Source organism: Meriones unguiculatus, chromosome 6, assembly GCF_030254825.1.
Source record: "Meriones unguiculatus strain TT.TT164.6M chromosome 6, Bangor_MerUng_6.1, whole genome shotgun sequence".
In the NCBI taxonomy this organism is placed as follows: domain Eukaryota; kingdom Metazoa; phylum Chordata; class Mammalia; order Rodentia; family Muridae; genus Meriones; species Meriones unguiculatus.
In genome coordinates, this window is record NC_083354.1 from 74,223,673 (window position 1) to 74,244,936 (window position 21,264).

A 21,264-nucleotide genomic window follows, 5' to 3' on the forward strand; every position below is an offset into this window, starting at 1 on the left:
ATTTGAATCACTGAGGCCTACTTACATATCTACTTTGAAACACTCTATTGTAGTGGTTCTCAACTTTCTTAATGCTGAGACCCTTTAATACAGCTCCTCCTGTGGTGACCCAGACATAAAGTTATCTTCGTTGCTACTTCACAAGTCCAACTTTGCTACTGTATGAATCTTAATGTAAATATCTGTGTTTTCTGATGGTCTTAGGCAACCCCTGTGAAAGGGGCCTTTGACCACAAGGGTTCGAGGCCCACAGGTTGAAAACCATGGATCTATAGGCTCTCTGAGGAATGTCAAGAGATGCAGCCTTCATTGAAGACACAGTATATTTGATAACCATTATGAATTATTTAAAAATCTTTTATGGGGTGTGATAAAAAGTTGATGATAAAGCAAATGAATTGTAGACGATAGTGGATGTACTAAAGTGTAACCTTCTACTTGCTTCATTCTGAACTGATAGGGTTTTAAGAACGTATTGTCTAGATAGCTCAGCAAGTAAAGGTACCTGTGTGGAAGCCTGATAACATGAGTTTGCTCTCTGGGATACACCTGGCAGAAAGAGAGACCTGATATGCACTTATACACACATACTTTCCAAATGTAATAAAAAGAATTTATTAAGTTATCTAAGATTTGGGAGAGCAAGGCATGAGGATTACCACAAGTTTAAGGCTAGCCAAGACTATATAGTAAGAGGGCTATAAGCTCTAAGCAGCTGGCACCTGCTTTCAGTATTATTACCCCTATTTTAGCAAAAAAGTAAAAATTAAGCCATGCAAGAGGAGAGGATTTAAGATGCTCTCAGAGGATATTTATTCATTTGTTTATTATTCTCTTTTGGGAGAAGTGAGTTTTAAGACAGAGTTTAGCTCTGGCTGTCCTGGAACTCGCTCTATAGACCAGAATAGCCTGAATCCAGGCTTCTGCTCCTGAGTGATGGCACTTGCTATTCCAGAGGCAGTGGAAATCCTCTTGCTTACTGCTACAAACTGTTGATGAAAAGTGTCCATTTGATTCAACTGGGAAGCACAGCCTCATTGCAGGAAGGAATCAGGTTGAACTGAAAGTTCCAGTTCATCAGCTAACCAGTGGGGGGGGGGGGGAGCTGGTTAGCTGAGATAAACAGGACTTAACAAATGGGAAATATTTTTATTTGGGTTACTCTAAAAACAAAACAAAAACCCAATTTTCAGAATTATTTTACTAGATACAAGATGGAGATAAGATAGACCAAAAATTGGCTTTGTTTCTTGATTGCTGGAGAAATCACATATCATGTTTGAAATTTTTTGCAAACCTCTATTTTCAAAGTTACTGGGGTTGGCTTGGGTGGGTGTTTGGAGTTAACTTTATATGTGGCTTTGAAGGACAGGAGGTTCTTTGGGAACTTGAAGTAGCCACTGACCAATAGATTATGATGGAATCACACAAGCTCAGTTTCACTTACTTACAGCCACGCGTGGAGCCCATGCCTGTCCCCCAGGATGGCCACTGGGGTGCTGGACTTGGACTTCACTGAGACGCCTGACCAGGCTTTTCCCTTGGGAAATCAGTTTTTGGTTTGTAAGCAGACTTTAATTTCTGTTACAGAGAGACATGGAATTCTGATATGTGAAACCTCATTGCAGGAAACCACCTGAGAAGAAGCAGGACTGTGACCTTACTGAAGGTAAAAGGAGCCCAGATGACCATTAGCAAAGCCAGTGCCTGACAGACACCCAAACCCTTAAGAGGATGCATGTGTTGACTCAGCAATATTATTTCAGGAATTTACTCTGAGAAAACTTGAGGAAAGGTTTTGTTTTTAGCAGTTTGAACCCATCTTTGTTTATGAAGAGAAAAATGGCATAAATGCTCCATTGTAGGGGAGTGATTAGCCATTCAGAAGTCAATGAACTTAACAACAAACAAACAAACAAGCAACGAAAGCCCAAAGCAGCACAGGTAAAAGACATTGCCTTGCAAGCCTGAGATCAATCCCTGGGTTCCACTGTGGAGGGAAAAACCAGCCTCACAGACACACTGTGGCCTGGGTCGCCCACACTCACAAATCACAAACACTCACACACTACCTATTAGGGGGAAATCAAGGTTCCCTTCTTGGGTTCTTTGTGTTGTTAATTAAAAAAAAAAGTAGAGAATCAGAGGAAGCACAGAGATCATTTTATTAGAGTTTCAGAGAAAAACGATGAGGCAGGCAAGGTATAAATCACAGCAGCTTCCAGACGGAGAGACATGGAGAAGAGGAGAGAAAGTTACACCTTTGAGTTAGGACCCAAGGACATAGGCAAATTCAGCAGTGGAGTTCAACAAGCAATGTGAGGGTTGGGAGTGGAGGTCTTCAGAGAAATGGAGTCTAGAAAAAAAAAGGAAGAAAGAAATAGAAAAAAAGGGAAAAGTTACAGGCTTAAAGAATTTTATTTCTTTATCATTTATTTTGGGTGTAGGTGTGTTTTGTTTGCATGCATGTCTGTGCAACCAAGGTATATGCCTGGTGCCCATGGAAGCCAGAAGAGGGCGCTAGATCTCCCTGAACTGGAGTAGAGACCATGGTGAGCTGGGACTTGGGTTTACTGGGAATGGAACCCAGGTCCTCTGGAAGAGCATCCAGTGTTTTTAACCCTCGACCCCCTAAGCTACAGTTTCCCTGTTAGAACGAAGAAAACTGGGCAGGCTTAGCAGTGCTGAGTGGTGAAAGCTCTGTAAATACAAATGTTATCCTCTGAGGAAATAATTATGCCTCCCAACTTAGCGTATCTTCTGGTAAGTCAGATTCCCTGTGGAATGGTCTCTTGGCTGGGTAACTGGCAAGGGACATTATCTGTAATGTTCTAATCCTTGGAGCAGATCAGAAAGTCACAAGGGCAGGAAGTGCAAAAGGAAGAACTCAGATAAGAGGATAAAAATCCTGTTTGCTCAAGCCCTGACTACAGGGCTGTCTCTAGTAGCTAGCAAACCAATAAATACGCAGTGGGAAAATGAGAATCGTTTACTCTTGCAGGAAACCCAGAGACTTGTTTCTCTTTCTACTATTACCCTGCTATGTTCCTGTACTGCCCATGGCTGTGCTGGCTGAGGTAGCTCAGAGGTGGGGCCTTTCCTGGTATACAAAATGTCCTGGGCTCAGTGCTTAACACCCACCCTGGACTACTGAAGGGACTAAGGGCTTGGTTAGTCCAAGCCTGTTAGGCAAAATAGAGGATCCGGGCTCGATCCCTAACAGCCACCCCAGCACAGGTATGTATTTATGTGTATGTGTATGCCTATGACTATGCTTATGTCTATGTCTATATCTATGTCTATGTCTCTGTCTCTATGTCTATATCTATGTCTGTTCCTGTCCTTGTCTATCTCTCTCTCTCTCTCTCTCTCTATATATATATATATATATATATATATATATAGCTATCTGCTAATAGGACAATGCAACATTTTAACTTAGAGAAAAATAATTGATAAGATAAATTCTGTAGCAACTATAATAATAATTATGTTCTACTAATGTAATAATAGAATAGGGAATAGCGTAGAGGAGGTTCCACAGATTAACACGAAAGACAGCAGCAGTGGAGACTGGAAGCCCTGGGCTTCATTACAACCAAAGGAGCATGCTGAAGAAGAGCTAGCTTTGTGAGAACACTGGGAGAGGCAAATGTTGTGTGAAGTGTCATGCAGAGCTGCCCCTTTCCTCTCTTGGGTCTGGGTCACAGTCCAGGCAGCATTCTTAGCTGATTAGAATCTCTCCTTTAATAAACTATCTCCTTGCCTATAAGCAACGGTGTGCTTCATACAACCCACTGTAAAGAGGTATAAGATCTTGGGAAGCTCAGTGGCTGCCTGCCAGACTCAAATCCTCCCCTGCATCTGGAGTTTGTAAGCAAGGGTGAGTAAAACCACTGAACTGGACCACCCATGGGTAAAAAAAAGTTTGTTTAGGAAATTAAAGTGCCAGGTGTTCACTTGGAGGCCAGGGAACAGTGGTGCAGAAAAAGCCCTGTCAATCTTAAGGGAATAGGGAGGAGAGGTGTGGCTCAAAACAGCCTGGGAGTTAGTGCAGGCTTTCGCTGTTCGGTTAACAGGAACTAGATGTCTGTGCCCCAGGTAGGTGACTTTTAGGGACAACTGGATAAAGAAAGTGGTGATTTTCCTGGTAAACAGAAAGGTGCCTTTGAGGTTCCTGAGGGATGCTGAATTTACCCTCTGGTTTACTCAATAAACTTCTGTTTCCCTGGCCAGAGTCCTGCCTGAGATAGGAAATGGTTATTGGTACCACCACTGTGGGGGCCACTGTGGACCTAACACAACTTACACGCAGAGCACTAGCCCTGACAAGTGAACGGAAGAGAACGGTTTTAAAGAACAGGGTAATTTTACCACATTGTCTCTACGAGGCTATGGGATTTCGTGTATATTTTTCTCTAACATGCATGGCAAATATGTGCCCACATCACAACAATGGGGCCATTATTCACATTTGGGACAGGTCTTGGTGATACAAACTGTGTAGCATCCTGTAGGCTGATGTGGTCTGTCTGTTTTCAAGCTCTTGGCCTTTAATTCACACAACTGAGAACAAAGGCTCTAAGATTTTCAAAAGAAGCAAAATTAGTTTATGTGGAGCAAAGTGAAGCTACAGATTAGAGCAGGATACACTGTCAAGATGCACAAATGGCTGTGTGAATGGGAGTTCTGACACACCCTGATTATTGCTTGTGTTTTCACTCATGGGGTTGAGGAAATGAGAAGTCGAGTTACAAGAAAGGAGACAGGTTCTTTGTTTTGTCTGACAGGCTGAATTTAACCAAGCCTTTAGTCCCTGAGCATGTCCTTCACATAACACATCTGACTTTCTTCATATGCATAAGTAATTATGTGAAAGATAAGATGCTCAATAGGGAACTTTCCATAAACGTGAGAAAGTAGTTTTACTTTCCTGCATATGCACCGCAAACCAGTGAGCAGGTGAGATCAGCCTGTCCATTCTCCCTTCCTAATGAATTGGTGCCACACTTGACTAGAGACTGTCTACACTTGACTGTCCAAAAGAGAAAAGAAAAAAATCCAAAAGCACAGAAAGTGGCCCAATGAAAGTGGCAGGGTGACTGTGGTATGTGTAGGTTATTACAAGAGGGAGATGTGCACAACCCAAACCAAATAGGGTCCCAGGGTAAACACCTTCCTGTGGCGCCTGCCTGGGCCACAAGTTCTAGACCAGCATGGAATACATAGCATAACTCTATCTCAGAATAACAAACAAAGAAACAAAAGGTGGGCAGAGCCTTTATGGATGGAAACAGGCCTATTTGTCTTGTTCATAGCTGGTCCTCATGGCCTAGTCCACTTGCTTGAGACACAAGTCGACACAGCAATTATTTCTTCTTAGTGCCTTTGTTTTGACATATGGGGCAGGGGCATGAGTGTGTGTATCCCCATGTCCATGTGGAAGTCAGACGACAACTTGTGGGTGTCAGTTCTCTTCTTTCAATGTCCCGGTTTAGCTGCAAGTGTTTTTACTTTCTGAGCCACCTCATGGGACTGAAATTCATGTTCTTTATAGCAAAGCATTGCTATCACCATTATCTGTTTTCTTTTCTCTTTTAGAAGATGGCTGAGCACGGAGAGGCCTCTGAGGAGCCAGTTACTGAGTTTGATTATGATCATCTCCAAGAGCTCTCTGCTCTTCTCGGTGTGGATGCAGTGCAGCTGGCCAAGAGCCAAGATGAAGAAGAGAATAAAGCACGAATAAAAATGAAGAAAGGTTTTAACTCACAGATGCGCAGTGAAGCCAGGAGATTAAAGACTTTTGTGACCTATGACCCATATAGCTCATGGATGCCTGAGGACATGGCAGCTGCTGGGTTTTACCTTACTGGGGTGAAACTTGGGGTGCAGTGCTTTTGCTGTAGCTTAATCCTCTTTCACACCAGCCTCAGGAAATTTCCCATAGAAATCCACAAGAAATTTCATCCAGAATGTGAGTTCCTGTTGGGCAAAGATGTCGGTAACATTGGCAAGTATGACATAAGGGTGAAGAGTCCAGAGAAGACGCTGAGAGGCAGCAAAGCACAGTACCAAGAAGAGGAGGCCAGGCTGGAGTCCTTTGAGAAGTGGCCGTTTTATGCCCATGGGACCTCGCCACGTGGACTCTCCGCAGCCGGCTTTGTCTTTACAGGTAACTAACTGGGTCCCAGTTTGTGAGGTTTTCTGTGGTGGTTAAGGGTTAGGTTCCATTTTGTGGGCAGTAAAATGTTGCTTTTCTTTACATATAGACCTTAAGAGTACCGGCAGTGGGCTGAGTGTGTAACTAAGTGCTAGATCACCTATTAGGACCTCCAAAGCCCTGGGCTGTGTCTATGGAGGATGGCCATGGCTGGGATGGGAGGTCCAGACTCAGGAGTGGGTCATTTAGGGCAGTGGGATGTGGCCAGCGATTCAGCCAGAGGGGACATGGAAGAGCATGCATGCTGGGGTCTGTGTTGCTCTGGTTCAGTATGATCAGCTCCAAGACACACCTGGTGCCATTGCTTCCCCACATCTGTAGGTGAAAGGGACACTGTGCAGTGCTTCTCCTGCGGGAGATGCCTGGGAAACTGGGAAGAAGGAGACAATCCCTGGAAGGAGCATGCCAAGTGGTTCCCCAAGTAAGTGGATCGTATTTTATGATTAAACTTTTAAATGTTTTACAGAGCAAAATAAAACTAGAGATAAAAGAGCCACAGTGTTGGGGTATTCCCTTGAGTTCTGATCTTCCTCCTATCCTATATGGGGTCACCCCAGAACTTTTTAAGTGGTCACCTAGTGATAAGTTTGAATCACACGAACTTAGCTTTTTTTTCTATTTATAAAGTTATTATTATTTTTTTTTTTGCTGGATTATTGAGTGATTTTATTGGCTTGATCCATAAAGGATATTTTTAATACATTCTTAGTTTTTTTTTTTAATCATCCTTATAGCCACTACTTTTTTTGCCTTTCTTTGTCTAATTTTTATTTTTTATATTAATTACAGTTTATTTACTTTGTATCCCCGCCGTAGCCCTCTTCCTCATTCCCTCCTAAAGCCACCCTCCCTCCCTCCCTCCTTTCCTCCCTGCCCCTCCCTAAGTCCATGGTAGGGGAGGTCCTCCTCCCCTTCCATCTGACCCTAGCTTATCAGGTCTCATCAGTACTGGCTGCAATGTCCTCCTCTGTGGCCTAACAAAGCTGCTCCTCCCTGGGTGGGTGGGTGGGGGTTGTCAAAGAGTCAGCCATTGAGTTCATGTCAGAGACAGTCCCTGTTCTCCTTACTAGGGAAACCCACTTGGATGCTAAGCTGCCATGGGCTACGTCTGAGCAGGGGTTCTAGGTTATATCCGTGAATGGTCCTTGGTTGGAGAATCAGTCTCAGACAAGATGACTGTGTCCAGATATATTTGGTCCTTATGGCGCTTCCATCCTCTCCAGGTCATACTTACTCCCTCTTCTTAAATATGATTCCCTGGACTCTGCCCAAGGTTTGGTTATGAGTCTCAGCATCTGCTTTGATATACTGCTAGGTAGAGTCTTTCAGAGGTCCTCTATGGTATGCTCCTGTCCTGTTTCTTGTTTTCTCCTACTTCCAATGTCCATCCCATTTGTCTTTCTAAGTGAGGTTTGATCATCTTACCCCGGAACCTCCTTCTTGTTAAACTTCTTTAGGTGTACAGATTTTAGTAGGTTTGTCCTATCTTATAGGCTTAGTATCCACTTATAAGTGAGTATATATCATTTGTGTCTTTCTGCTTCTGGGATACCTAACTCAGGATGATCTTTTCTAGATCCCACTATTTGTCTGCAAATTTCATGATTTCCTTGTTTTTAATTGCTGAGTAGTATTCCATTGTGTAAATGTACCACAATTTCTGTATCCGTTCCTCTGTTGAGGGACATCTGGGTTGTTTCCAGGTTCTGACTATTATGAATAAAGCTGCTACAAACATGGTTGAGCAAATGTCCTTGTTGTGTATTTGAGCATCTTTGGATATATGCCTAGGAGTGGTATAGCTGGATCTTGAGGAAGCGCTATTTCTAATTGTCTGAGAAAGCACCAGATTGATTTCTGAAGTGGTTTTACAAGTTACATTCCCACCAGCAAAGGAAGAGGGTTCCCCTTTCTCCACATCCTCTCTACCATGTGTTGTCACTTGAGATTTTGATCTTAGCCATTCTGATGGATGTTAGGTGAAATCTCAGGGTCGTTTTGATTTGCATATCCCTGATGGCCAAGGAAGTTGAGTGTTACTTTAGGTTTTTCTCTGCCATTCTATGGTCCTCTACACAGAATTCTCTCTTTAGCTCCTTTTTGTTTACTTGATTTGTTGCTTTTTAACTTCTTTATTTCTTTATATATTCTGGATATTGGTCCTCTGTCAGATATAGGGATGGTGAAGATCCTTTCCCAGTCTGTAGGCTGTCATTTTGATTCTGATGACAGTGTCCTTTGTTCTACAGAAGATTTTTAGTTTGATGAGATCCCATTTATTGATTGTTATTCTTAGAGCCTGTGCTGTTGATTTTCTGTTCAGGACATCTATGTTCTCTGACAATGAGTTCTAGGCCCTTCCCCACTTTTTCTTCTCACCGATTTAGTGTGTCTGGTTTTATATTGAGGTCTATGATCCACTGGGACTTTAGTATTGTGCAGGGTGATAAACATGGATCTATTTTCATTTTTCTGCATGTAGACATCCAGTTGGACCAGCACTATTTGTTGAAGATGCTGTTTGTGGTACAGCTTGAGATCAGGGATGGACATATCTCTAGATGATCTGTTGTTGTACAGGATCATTTCGGAGATTCTGGGTTTTTTGTTTTTCACAGGAAGTGGAGAATTTTTCTTTCAAGGTCTGTAAAGAATTATGTTGGTATTTGGATAGGAATTGCATTGAATCTGTATATTGCTTTTGGCAGGTTGGCCATTTTCACTATGTTAATCCTCCTGATCCATGAGCATGCGAGATCTTTCCATCTTCTGATATCCTCTTCAATTTCTTTCTTCAGAAATATGAAGTTTTTTTTTTATTAAGGACAAAGTTTAATAAAGTAAAAAATATATAACATGATTCATAGAATAATATGCTCACAAAAATGAATCGAATTACATCACATATTATGGAAGCTGGCAAATCTCCCATCCCTGAAAGTGGTCTCACTACATAATCATTTTTTTTTCAATGCAGTTTATTCAGGAACCTTGAACAATCCTCGGACCCTGGGGAAAGCCAGCCCACAGCTTAAATAGCCTCTGGGTAGCCAACCCAGGCGTGCCACGTGGGCAATGCAGATAGGTCCACATACATGGAAGCAAGCTAGATCCTCAGCCTTAGCCAAATGTGGAATTGTTCGTGACAGAGAGCACTCACCATCGGGAAGGTGGAAGGCGGAAACCAGCTCCATCTTTAAGGCATAGCATTCCGCAGCTCTCTACAGTTCCCCCTTTTTGTTTTAGACGCATCAGGCAAGAGTAGAGGTCTGATCTCTGATATTAGAAATAACTTGGGACTTTGTACCGATGTTCATTTAGGTGTCATCCACCCAAAGAGCATCAGACCCGTCCGATACCTTTTTCTCAGAGGCAGGACCTGGGGCATCAACCCGCATGCAATCAGACATGCTCTTCTCTGGGTCGAAAGCGGCTGACCCTGAGTGCAGTGCTTAGCCTCGCATCCTGAGCATAACATTTTAGCTTTTTATGGTAGCCAACCATGCTTGGGGAGAATGTCCTGCTTCAATGGCTGTAAAGGCCTGAATGATCATGGCTGCATCACACTGTTGTGAGACTCTAATCTTGCATATATACCACAGGCAAACCAAGGAGACCAACACCAGAAGGCCTGCTAACGATCCCATGCCTTCCCATTCCTTCAGATGATTCATGGCTGCAGCAATCCATGTTGATAATCCTGTGGCTAGTCCTGTGTCCACTCTGGTAGAATTTACTGTGACAATGGCCACTCTCAGCTGCTCCATCGTAGTATCGAATTCTCCAGTCCAATTACCTAAAATATAGCTAGACAATTGTTTAGACAGATTTGCAGCACAGGAAAAATTCTCATGTTATATGCTAGTGACACAAAGTCCAGCATACTTTCATTGACAGCCAGGTTGAGCGATTTGCTCCTGCAAGAGGTCAATCCTTTGATTGAACACCATCAAGCTTCCTTTTAGTTGAGCATTAATTCCTTTATGTACAACTAAGGCATGAGCTACATTGGCTAAATGATTATTCAGGGTCTGAGCAGTCTGCTCAGTATGACTCATGGCTAATGTCGCGGTGGTAGCTCCAACAGCCGCCAATGAGATGGTAGTAACAATGGTGGCTATTGTTCCAAGATCCCTTTTCTGTCTGAAGAGAGTCATAGCATGAGGGGCATCAATGGGCACAGGCACCCAGTTAGGCATGCGAGTAACCAGGGCATACCTAAATTCACTAGCACTCCAGCATTGGGCAAAAAAACAAGTATCATTACCACAACTACTTGGCTCTATCTGGCTAATAATGAATAAAAATGGGGGATATAGACAAACAGGTGTGGGCTTATAGGAAATATTATGAGAAGCCTTAACCCCTCGTTGGAACATCCTGCGTCAGTTCTAGAACTAGCAGTGGTGGTGTCCGAGGTCTGAGTAGGTTCAGGAGACCATTGCCCCCAGGGGCGAGACGTGCTCCATGCCAATTGACTAACTCCATGTTTTCCTCCACTTTTGAAAGTCATTTAAGGTTCTTAAATTATTTTTTCCCTTTTTTTTAAATTTTTCATCAATTACACTTTATTCATTCTGTATCCCCCCATAAGCCCCTCCCTTCTCCCCTCCCAATCCCACCCTCCCTCCTCCCTCTGCTTGCATGCCACTCCCCAAGTCCACTAATAGGTGAGGTTCTCCTTTCGTTTCTGTTCTTAGTCTGTCAGTTCACATCAAAAGTGGCTGTATTGTCCTCTACTATGGCCTGGTAAGGCTGCTCCCCCCCAGAGGGAGGTGATCAAAGAGCAGGCCAATCAGATTATGTCAGAGGCAGTCCCTCTTCACATTACTATGTAACCCAATTGGACTCTGAACTGCCCTGGGCTACATCTGTGCAGGGGTTCTGGGTTATCTCCATGAATAGTCCTTGGTTGGAGTATGAGTCTCTGGGAAGTTCCCTGTGTTCAAATTTTCTTGTTCTGTTGCTCTCCTTGTGGAGACCCTGTCCTCTCCAGCTCTTACTATTTCCCAGTTCTTAAATAAAATTCCGTTCACCTGCCCAACAGTTGCCCATCAGGCTCAGCATCTGCTTTGATAGTCTGAAGGGCAGAGGCTTTCAGAGGCCCTCTGTGGTAGGTTCCTAGGTTGTTTCCTGTTTTCTTCTTCTTCTGATGTCCATCCTCTTTGCCTTTCCGGATGGGGATTGTACATTTTAGTTAGGGTCCTCTCTCTTGCTTAGTTTCTTTAGAAGCACAGGTTTTAGTGGGTTTGTCCTATGTTGTATGTCTATATGAGTGAGTATATACCATGTGTGTCTTTTTGCTTCTGGGACAACTCACTCAGGATGATCCTTTCCAGATCCCACCATTTACCTGCAAATTTCATGATTTCCTTATTTTTCATTGCTGAGTAATATTCCATTGTGTAGATGTACCACAATTTCTGCATCCATTCTTCAGTTGAGGGGCATCTGGGTTGTTTCCAGCTTCTGGCTATTACAAATAAAGCTGCTACAAACATGGTTGAGCAAATGTCCTTTTTGTGTACTTGAGCCTCTTTTGGATATATGCCCAGTAGTGGTATGGCTGGATCTTGAGGAAGCGCTATTCCTAGTTGTCTGAGAAAGTGCCAGATTGATTTCCAGAGTGGTTGTACAAGTTTTCATTCCCACCAGCAGTGGAGAAGGGTTCCCCTTTTTCCACAACCTCTCCAGCATGTGTTGTCACTTGAGTTTTTGATCTTGGCCATTCTCATGGGTGTAAGGTGAAATCTCAGGGTTGTTTTGATTTGCATTTCCCTAATGGCTAGTGAGGTTGAGCATTTCTTTAAGTGCTTCTCTGCCATTCGGTATTCCTCTACAGAGAATTCTCTGTTTAGCTCTGTTCCCCATTTTTTAAGTGGATTACTTGGTTTGCTGCTTTTCAGCTTCTTTAGTTCTTTATATATACTGGATATGAGTCCTCTGTCAGATAAAGGGTTGGTGAAGATTCTTTCCCAATCTGTAGGTAGTCGCTTTGTTTTGATGATGGTGTCCTTTGCTTTAGAGAAGCTTTTCAGTTTCATGAGGTCCCATTTATTGGTTGTTGCTCTTAGAGCCTGTGCTGTTGGTTTTCTGTTCAGGAAGTTTTCCCCTGTACCAATGAGTTCTAGGGTATTTCCCACTTTTTTTTCAAGCCGATTTAATGTGTCTGGTTTTATGTTGAGGTCTTTGATCCACTTGGACTTCAGTTTTGTGCAGGGTGACAAGTATGGATCTATTTTCATTTTTCTACATGTAGACATCCAGTTAGACCAGCACCATTTGTTGAAGATGCTATCTTTTTTCCATTGTATGGTTTTGGCGTCTTTGTCAAAGATCAGGTGTCCATAAGTGTGTGGGTTTATTTCTGGGTCCTCTGTTCGGTTCCATTGATCCACCATTCTGTTTCTATGCCAGTACCATGCAGTTTTTAAAACTGTTGCTCTATAGTACAACTTTTGATCAGGGATGGAGATACCTCCTGAAGATCTTTTATTGTAGAGGATTGTTTTAGCAATTCTGGGTTTCTTGTTATTCCATATGAAGTTGAGAATTTTTCTTTCCAGGTCTGTAAAGAATTGTGTTGGTAATTTGATGGGCATTGCATTGAATCTGTAGATTGCTTTTGGTAAGATGGCCATTTTTACTATGTTAATCCTACCAAGCCATGAGCATGGGAGATCTTTCCATCTTCTCATATCTTCTTCTAATTCTTTCTTCAGAGATTTGAAATTTTTTTCATACAAGTCTTTGACTTCCTTGGTTAGGGTTACTCCGAGGTACCTTATGTCATTTGTGAAGTTTTTTTCAAACAGGTCTTTCACTTGCTCGGTTAGAATCACACTGAGGTACTTTTATGTTTTTAGTGGCTATTGTGAAGGGTGTTGTTTCCCTAGTTTCTTTCTTGGCCCTTTTATCTTTGTTATACAGGAGCGCTTCTGAGTTTTTGAGTTAATTTTGTATCCAGTCACTTTGATGAAGGTGTTTGTCAGTTGAAGGAGTTCTCTTGTTGAATTTTTAGGGTCACTCATGTATACTATCATATCATCTGTGAATAGTAATACTTTGACTTCTTCCTTTCTGATTTGGATCCCCTTGATCTCCTTTATTTGTCTTATTGCTCTAGCTAGGACTTCAAGTATAATGTTGAAGCGATATGGAGAGAGTGGGCAGCCTTGCCTTGGCCCTTATTTCAGTGGGATTGATTTAAGTTTCTCTCTGTTTAGTTTGATGTTGGCTATAGGCTTGCTCTATATTGCCTTTATTATGTTTAAGTATGTACCTTGTATCCCTGGTCTCTCCAAGACTTTAATCATGAATGGGTTTTGGATTTTATCAAATGCTTTTGCAACATCTAAGGAGATGATCTCGTGGTTTTTCTCATTCAGTTTGTTTATATTGTGGATTACATTGATGGATTTCTGTATATTGAACCACCCTTGCATGCCTGGGATGAAGCCTACTTGGTCATGATGGATGATATTTTTTGTGTTCTTGGATTCAGTTTGCAAGTAATTTATTGAGTAGTTTTACATCAATGTTCACAAGAGAGATAGGTCTGAAATTCTCTTTTTTTGTTGGGTCTTTGTGTCGTTTAGGTATCAAGGTGACTGTGGCTTCATAGAATGAGTTTGGTAATGTTCCTTCTGTTTCTTTTTTGTCAAATAGTTTGAAGAGAATTGGAGTTAGCTCTTCCCTAAAGGTCTGGTAGAATTCTGCACTGAAACCATACGGCCCTGCCTTTTTTTTGGAAGGGAGACTGTTGATGACTGCTTCTGTTTCCTTGGGGCATAGAGGACTTTTCAATCTTTCTGCCTGATCTCTATTTAACTTTGGTAAGTGCAATCTACCAAGAAAATTGTCCATTTCATTTAGATTTTCAAATTTTATTGCATATAGGCTTTTGTAGTCAGACCTAATGATTGTTTGGGTTTCTTCAGTGCCTGTTGTTATGTCCCTCTTTTAGGTTCTCTATGCCCTTTATTTAGTTTGGCTAAGGGCTTGTCTATCTTGTTGGTCTTCTCAAAGAATCTGCTCTTGGTTTAATTGATTCTTTGAATTGTTTTATTTGTTTCTAATTTATTGATTTCTGACCTGAGCTTGAATATTTCCAGCTGTCTACTACTCTGGTGTATTTGCTTCTTTTTTTTCCTAGGGCTTTCAGGTGAGCTATTAAGTTGCTTGTATAGGATGTTTCAAATTTCTTCTTGCAGGCACTTAGTGCTATGAGCTTTCCTCTCGGCGCTGCTTTCATTGTGTCCCATAAGTTTGGATATGTTGTACCTTCATTTTCATTGAATTCTAGGAAGTCTTTAATTTCTTTCTTTATTTCTTCCCTGACCCAGCTATCATTGAGTAGGGAGTTGTTCAGTTTTCATGAATGTGTAGGCTTTTTGCTATTTCTGTTGTTGTTGAGGTCCAGCTTTATTCCATGGTGATCAGATGGGATATAAGAGATTATTTCAATCTTCTTGTATCTGCTGAGGCTTGCTTTGTGAACAACTATATGGTCTATTTTGGAGAAGGTTCCATGAGGTGTTCAAAGAAGGTATACTCTTTTGAATTTGGGTGAAAAGTTCTGTAGACATCTATTAGGTCCATTTGATTTAGGAGCTCTGTAGGTGCCCTTATTTCTCTGTTTAGCTTCTGTCTGGATGATCTGTCCCTTGGTGAGAGTGGAGTGTTGAAGTCTCCCACTATTAAGGTGTTGGGATGGATGAATGATTTTAGCTTTAATAATGTTTCATTTACAAATGTAGGTGGTCTTGTATTTAGGGCATAGAAGTTCAAAATTGTGATGTCCTCCTGGTGGAATTTTCCTTTGATGAAAATGAAGTGCCCCTCCTCATCTTTTTTGATTAATTTTGGTTGAAAGTCTATTTTATTAGATATTAGGATAGTTACCCTCAGCTTGTTTTCTGGGTCCATTTGCTTGAAAAACATTTTTCTAGCCCTTTACTCTGAGGTAGTGTTTATCTCTGTTGCAAAGGTGTGTTTCTTGGATGCAGCAGAATGTTGTATCCTGTTTCTGCAACCATCCTGTTAGTCTGTGTCTTTTTATTGAAGATTTGAGTCCATTGATGTTGATGGATAATAGTGACCAATGACTGTTAGTTCCTTTTATTGTGGAATTGGTGGTCTTACTGTGATTCTTTGCTTGTTTTCTTGTAATTTTTGTTGGGAAATTATCTGTATCCTCTGTTTTCTTGAGTGTAGTGTTTTCATTGGATTGGAGTTTTCCTTCTAATATCTCCTATAGGGCTGGCTTCCTGTGTAGATATTGCTTAAATTTTGTTTTGTCATGGAATGGTTTGTTTTCTCCGTCTATGTTGATTGAAAGCTTTGCTGGGTATAGTAGTCTGGGTTGACATCTGTGGTCCCATAAAGTCTGCATGACATCTGCCCAGGTCCTTCTGGCTTTCATAGTTTCTGATAAGAAGTTTTGTGTGTTTCTGATAGGTCTACATTTATATGTTACTTGGCCTTTTTCCCTTGCTGCTTTTAATATATTTTCTTTGTTCTGTAGATTCAGTGTTCTGACTATGATGTGACATGAGGAATTTCTTTTCTGGTCTAGTCTATTTGGTGTTCTATAGGCCTCTTATATATTTATGGACATCTCTTTTTTTAAGTTGGGAAATTTTTCTTCTATGATTTTCTTGAAGATATTTTCTGGACCTTGGAGCCTGGTATGGACTTTTTTTGTCTATTCCTATTATTCTTTGATTTTGCCCCTCTTCCCAAGAAAATCATAACAATCAAAAAACTAGTATGACCCAAAAAAAAGGAGTGTGTTTTGTGTTGGCAAGTATTCCTGGGCATAGGCTTGCCCTGACATGTGTGGTTATACCCAGGGACACTGCACTGGAGACTGATTGTCCCCTCATCAGCAGGGATCAGTTGGAAATAGCTTCTTGGTTAGGGTCCTTGTGTCCACTTCCTTGCTCAGTGCTGGGTCTCCATCTGGCTGGGACCTACTCAGGTCTTGTGTTTGCAAGTATTTTTCCTGACAGTATTAGTGATGTATAAAGTCCAATAATTTGAGAGGTTTTATCAAGTGGTCTTTGCAGTGTAGAACATCTCTGTGTATAGAGTTTTTTAATAAAGAAAATTTTCTTTTATTTAAATTCATTTGCATTACATCATAAGGGTGACCCTTCCCTCCTCTCCTCCCAATCTCCTCTCCCCCTCCTTTCTTCTTCCACTCTCCCTTTTCTTCCAGAAAATGAGAGTCCTCTTCCCTTTTATCAGCCCTCCCCAAGACATCAAGTCACATCAGGACTGAGCATATCCTCATCCACCGAGGCCAGGAAACGCAGTCCTGCCACGGGGAGCTGATCCAAACCAGGCAATAGAGTTCATGTTAGAAGTTTTCTGTGTGTGTGTGTTTTATTGATTCTAATTCTGTTTATATGCCTTGCACCATTTCCTTCATCTTTTTGAAGGTAGATTCCTGTCTCTGTATGATGGCCTCAATTATTTTGGCTTGTTTCCTCTCTATATTCCAGTAACTGTGCCACTACTTGTGCCTCTTTTTGTTTGGCTATATTTGACTGTGTTAGAAGTTTTCTGTGTGTGTGTGTGTGTGTGTGTGTGTGTTTCATTGATTCTAATTCTGTTTTTATGCCTTGTACCATTTCCTTCATCTTTTTGGATGTAGATTCCTGTCTCTGTATGATGGCTTCTATTTTTTTGTTCGTTTTCTCTCTATATTCCAGTAATTATGCCTCTTTTTGTTTGGCTCTATTTGACTGTGTTTCTTTGAGAGTTTTGTTCATTTCCTCTTTATTTGCCTCCACTTGTGTGGCCAATTCTTTTGAGAAATGTGTTCATTTCCTCTTTAACTATCTCTATTTGTATGGTATTTCTCTGAGAGATCTGTTTGTTTCCTCTTTATGTGCCTCTAATAACTGGATAAGCATAGCTTTACAGTCATTTTCCTGTGTTTTAGATGGATTGGATAGCCATTGATTTGGGGGTTGCTGGTGAAGCCATAATGTCCTGATTTTTGTTGGATGTGTTCTTTCGCTGACCTCTGGCCATTTGCTTATCTGTAACTGTCACTGTTTGTTCCTGGATTCTGCAGTTCAGACTGTACAGTATTTCTCTGGAGTCTGGAGAATTCTTCAGGAAGATGAGAGAGGTCCAGTGGATTCAGCATGTGCATTGGTGTTTCAGATGTACCTGTGGGAGGAAAGTCCAAGGGTGCAGCAGGACAAGTTTGGGCAAGCGTGTGCGTTTGCACGTGGGTGGAAGTGTACCTTGAGGGACAGGGAGGTAGATAATGTAGAAGCCTTGAGTGTGTGGGAGGGGTGCTGCCTTGCAGGCACCAAAGGGGTTGCAGGCACTGAAAGTGTCACACATGCTGGTGATAATTGCTTATGTAAATTCCCTGAGTACCTCAGTGGCCTACAGGCTACTGGTATCTGGCTCTGTCTGAGCTCCAGATGTTATTTGCCTGAACTCCACTGGTGGACCCCGCAGAGCAGGATTCAATGTCCCAAGAATCCCTCTGTTTCCCATAGTGGATGGATGGGTGAGAGGGATCTGATGACCAGCTGCTATCTTAGAAGGACCCTGGATCTGGGACTCTGCAGGGACTTGAGGGCACACTCTCTCTCTAACAGGTCAATTTGGCAAGCACCTTGGTACCCATGCTCTCTACTCCCAGGTTTGAACCTGCTGAGTCAAACATGGGAGGATGAGCTCTGTCAGCTCAGTGGTGCTGCAACCATTGAACTAGGGAGTCCAGCCGCAGCCTCAGAATGGGAGGTTGGTCGTCCAGGTGCCTGCTGGGAAGTCCTGGGGGACCACAACAGTGGTCCACAGACCTAGGTGGCCTGGTGCCTGGTGTACCTGGTTCTTTTGGTGGCTCTATGGCCGGTTATCCTCCACTGAGGGGTTCGGCGGCCCATACAGTCACTGGCTAGCTGGCCCTGCAGAGTCTGTACAGCTGCTTGCACACCCAGGACCTGGGACCGGGAAGGATGGTACCTTGGATCTGGGACTCGGAAGGTGGGTATGGCTGGCAGCCAGGTGGCTGAGGAGCTAGGAGCTCTGCCTCTGCTGTCTCAGTCCCCAGGCAGAGTTCTGTGCTGAGAGTCTCTGGCACTGTGGGCCAACTCTGAGGGGAGGGAGGCCCAAAAAACGGAAGTGCAAGGGGTTCAAAAGTTCAATTCTCTCGGTCCCCAGAGAAGTCCTTGGGTGACCTGAATCTAAAGGTCTCAACTCATGTGATGCCCCCTCTTGTTCAGGAAGCCTCAATGGCGATTTTCAGGCTTTAGCTGCCCCTCCACTCACCAATTTTGGAGTTTCAGGTCCTCAGCCTCTCAGATACTATGCTGCTGGTCACTGCCATCTTGGATCCCCCTTGGGGTTTTGGGTTTTGTCAAAGGCATTTTCACCATCTAATGAGATGATCATGAGTTGTTGTTTTTTTCCCTTCAGTTTGTTTATATGGTGGATTATGTTGATGGATTTTCATATGTTGAACCATCCCTGAATTTCTGGTATGAAGTCTGCTTGATCATGGTGGATGATATTTTTGATGTGTTTTTTGATTCAGTTTAAGTATTTTATTAAGTATTTTTGAATCAATGTTCATAAAGGAGATTGATCTGAAATTCTCTGTTGGGTCTTTGTGTGGTTTCTGTATCAGGGTAACTGTGGCCTCATAGAATGAGTTTGGCAATATTCCTTCTGTTTCTATTTTGTGAAGTAGTTTGAGGAGTATTGGTATTAGTTCTTCTTTGCAAGTCTGGTAGAATTTTGTGCTAAAACCATCTGGGCCAAGGCTCTTTTTGGTTGGGAGGCTTTTGATGATTGCTTCTATTTCCTTAGTGGTTATAGGTCTATTTAAATTGTTAACCTGATCTTGAGTTTACTTTGGTAAGTGGTATCTATCAAGAAAATCATCCATTTCATTTAGATTTTCTAATTTTGTGGCATACATGTTTGGAAGTATGATCTAATGATTCTTTGGATTTCCTCGGTTTCTGTTGTTATATCCCCTTTTTCATTTCTGATTTTATTAATTTGGATACTCTCCCTCTGTCTTTTAGTTAGTTTGGTTAAGGGTTTGTCTATCTTGTTGATTTTCTCAAAGAATCAGCTCTTGGTTTTGTTGATTTTCTGTATTGTTCTCTTTGTTTCTAGGTTATTGATTTCATCCCTGAGTTGGATTATTTCCTGATGCTTACTCCTCTTGGGTGTGTTTGCTTCCATTTTTCTAGAGCCTTCAATTGTGCTATTAAGTTGCTTGTATAAGCTCTCTACATTCCTTTATGAAGGCACATAGTGCTATGAACTTTCCTCTTAGTACTTTTTTTATTGTGTCCCATAAGTTTGGATATGTTGTGCTTTCATTTTCATTGAATTCTGGAAAGCGTTTAATTTCTTTATTTCCTCCTTGACCCAGTAGTCATTAGCTAGAGAGTTGTTCAATTTCTGTGAGTTTGTAGGCATTCTATTGTTTCTGTTATTGTTGAAGTCTAGCTTTAATCCATGGTAGTCTGATAGAATACAAGGTGTCATTTCAATTTTCTTATATTTGTTGAGGCTTGCTTTGCATCTGAGTATGTGGTCAGTTTTAAAGAAGATTCCAAGAGGTCCTGAGAAGAAGGCATATTCTTTTGTGTTTGAGTGAAATGTTCTGTGGATCTCTGTTAGGTCCAATTGACTCATTACGTCAATTAGTTTCATTATTTCTCTGTTTAGTTGCTGTCTCGATGATCTGTCTTTGGTGAGAGAGATGTGTTGGAAACCTCCCACTGTTAACATGTGGGTTTCAACATGTGATTTAAGCTTTAGTAATGTTTCTTTTATGACTGTGGGTGCTCTTGCATTTTGGGCATATATGTTCAGAAATGAAATATAATCTTGGTCGATTTTTCCTTGGATGAGTATGAAGTAACCTTCCTCATCTCTTTTAATTAATTTTGGATGAAAGTGTATTTTATTAGATATTAGAATAGCCAATCCAGCTTGCTTCTGTGACCATTTACTTGGAAAACCTTTTTCCAGCCCTTTATTCTGAGGTAATGTCTATCATTGTTGCTGAGGTGTGTTTCTTGTTAGCAACTGAATGAGGAGTTCTGTTTACATATCCATTCTGTTAGCGTGTGTGTTTGAGTGTGTGTGTGTGTATGTTTAACAGGGAGTTGAGGCCATTGATGTTGAGAGAGATTGATGACCACTGGTTGTTGATTCCCATTATTTTGATGGTGGTGGTGGTTTTTGTGGTGCTGTGTGTGTGTGTGTGTGTGTGTGTGTGTGTGTGTGTGTGTGTATGTGCCCCTTCCCTGTTTTGGTTTATTGTTGTGGGGTTATTTGTTTCCTGTGTTTTTCTGGGTGTGATTGGCCTGCTGGGGTTACAGTTTTCCCTCTGTAGTTTTCCTTCTGTAGGGCTGGATTTGTGGTTAGGTATTGTTTAAATTTGTTTTTATCATAGAATATCTTGCTTTCTCCCTCTATGTTGATTAATGTTTTGCTGGACATATTAGTCACGGCTGACATATGTGGTGTCTTAGTGTCTGTAACATAGCTGCTCAAGCCCTTCTTGCTTTTAGTGTATCTGGTAAGAATTCAGATTTAATTCTGATAGGTCTGCCTTTTTATATGACTTGGCCTTTTCCCCTTTCAGCTTTCAATATTCTATTTTGTTCTGTACATTTACTGTTTTGATTATTATGTTATGGGAGAATTTTTTTTTCTGGTCCAGTCTATTTGGTGTTCTGTAGGCTTGTATATTTATACGCACCCCTTTCTTTAGGTTGGGGAAGTTTTCTTCTATGATTTTGTTGAAAATATTTTCTGGGCCTGGGAGCTTCAAGTCTTCTCCTTCGATTCCTATTATTCTTAAGGTTGGTCTTTTGGTATTGTCTCAGATTTCATGGATGTTTTGTGTCAGGAATGTTTCATATTTAACATTTTCTTTGGCTGATGAATCGATTTCTTCAATAGTATCTTCTACAGCTGAGATTCTCTCTTCCATCTCTTGTATTCTGTTGGTGATGCTTTTATCTGTAGTTTCTGTTCTCTTCCCT

General features: G+C 41.7%; 1 pseudogene; it reads left to right on the forward strand.

Moving 5' to 3' along the window:
• Positions 1 to 1,600: 1,600 nt before the first annotated feature.
• LOC132654526 (baculoviral IAP repeat-containing protein 1a-like) overlaps positions 1,601 to 21,264 on the forward strand; it is a 58,540-nt pseudogene continuing 38,876 nt past the window's right edge.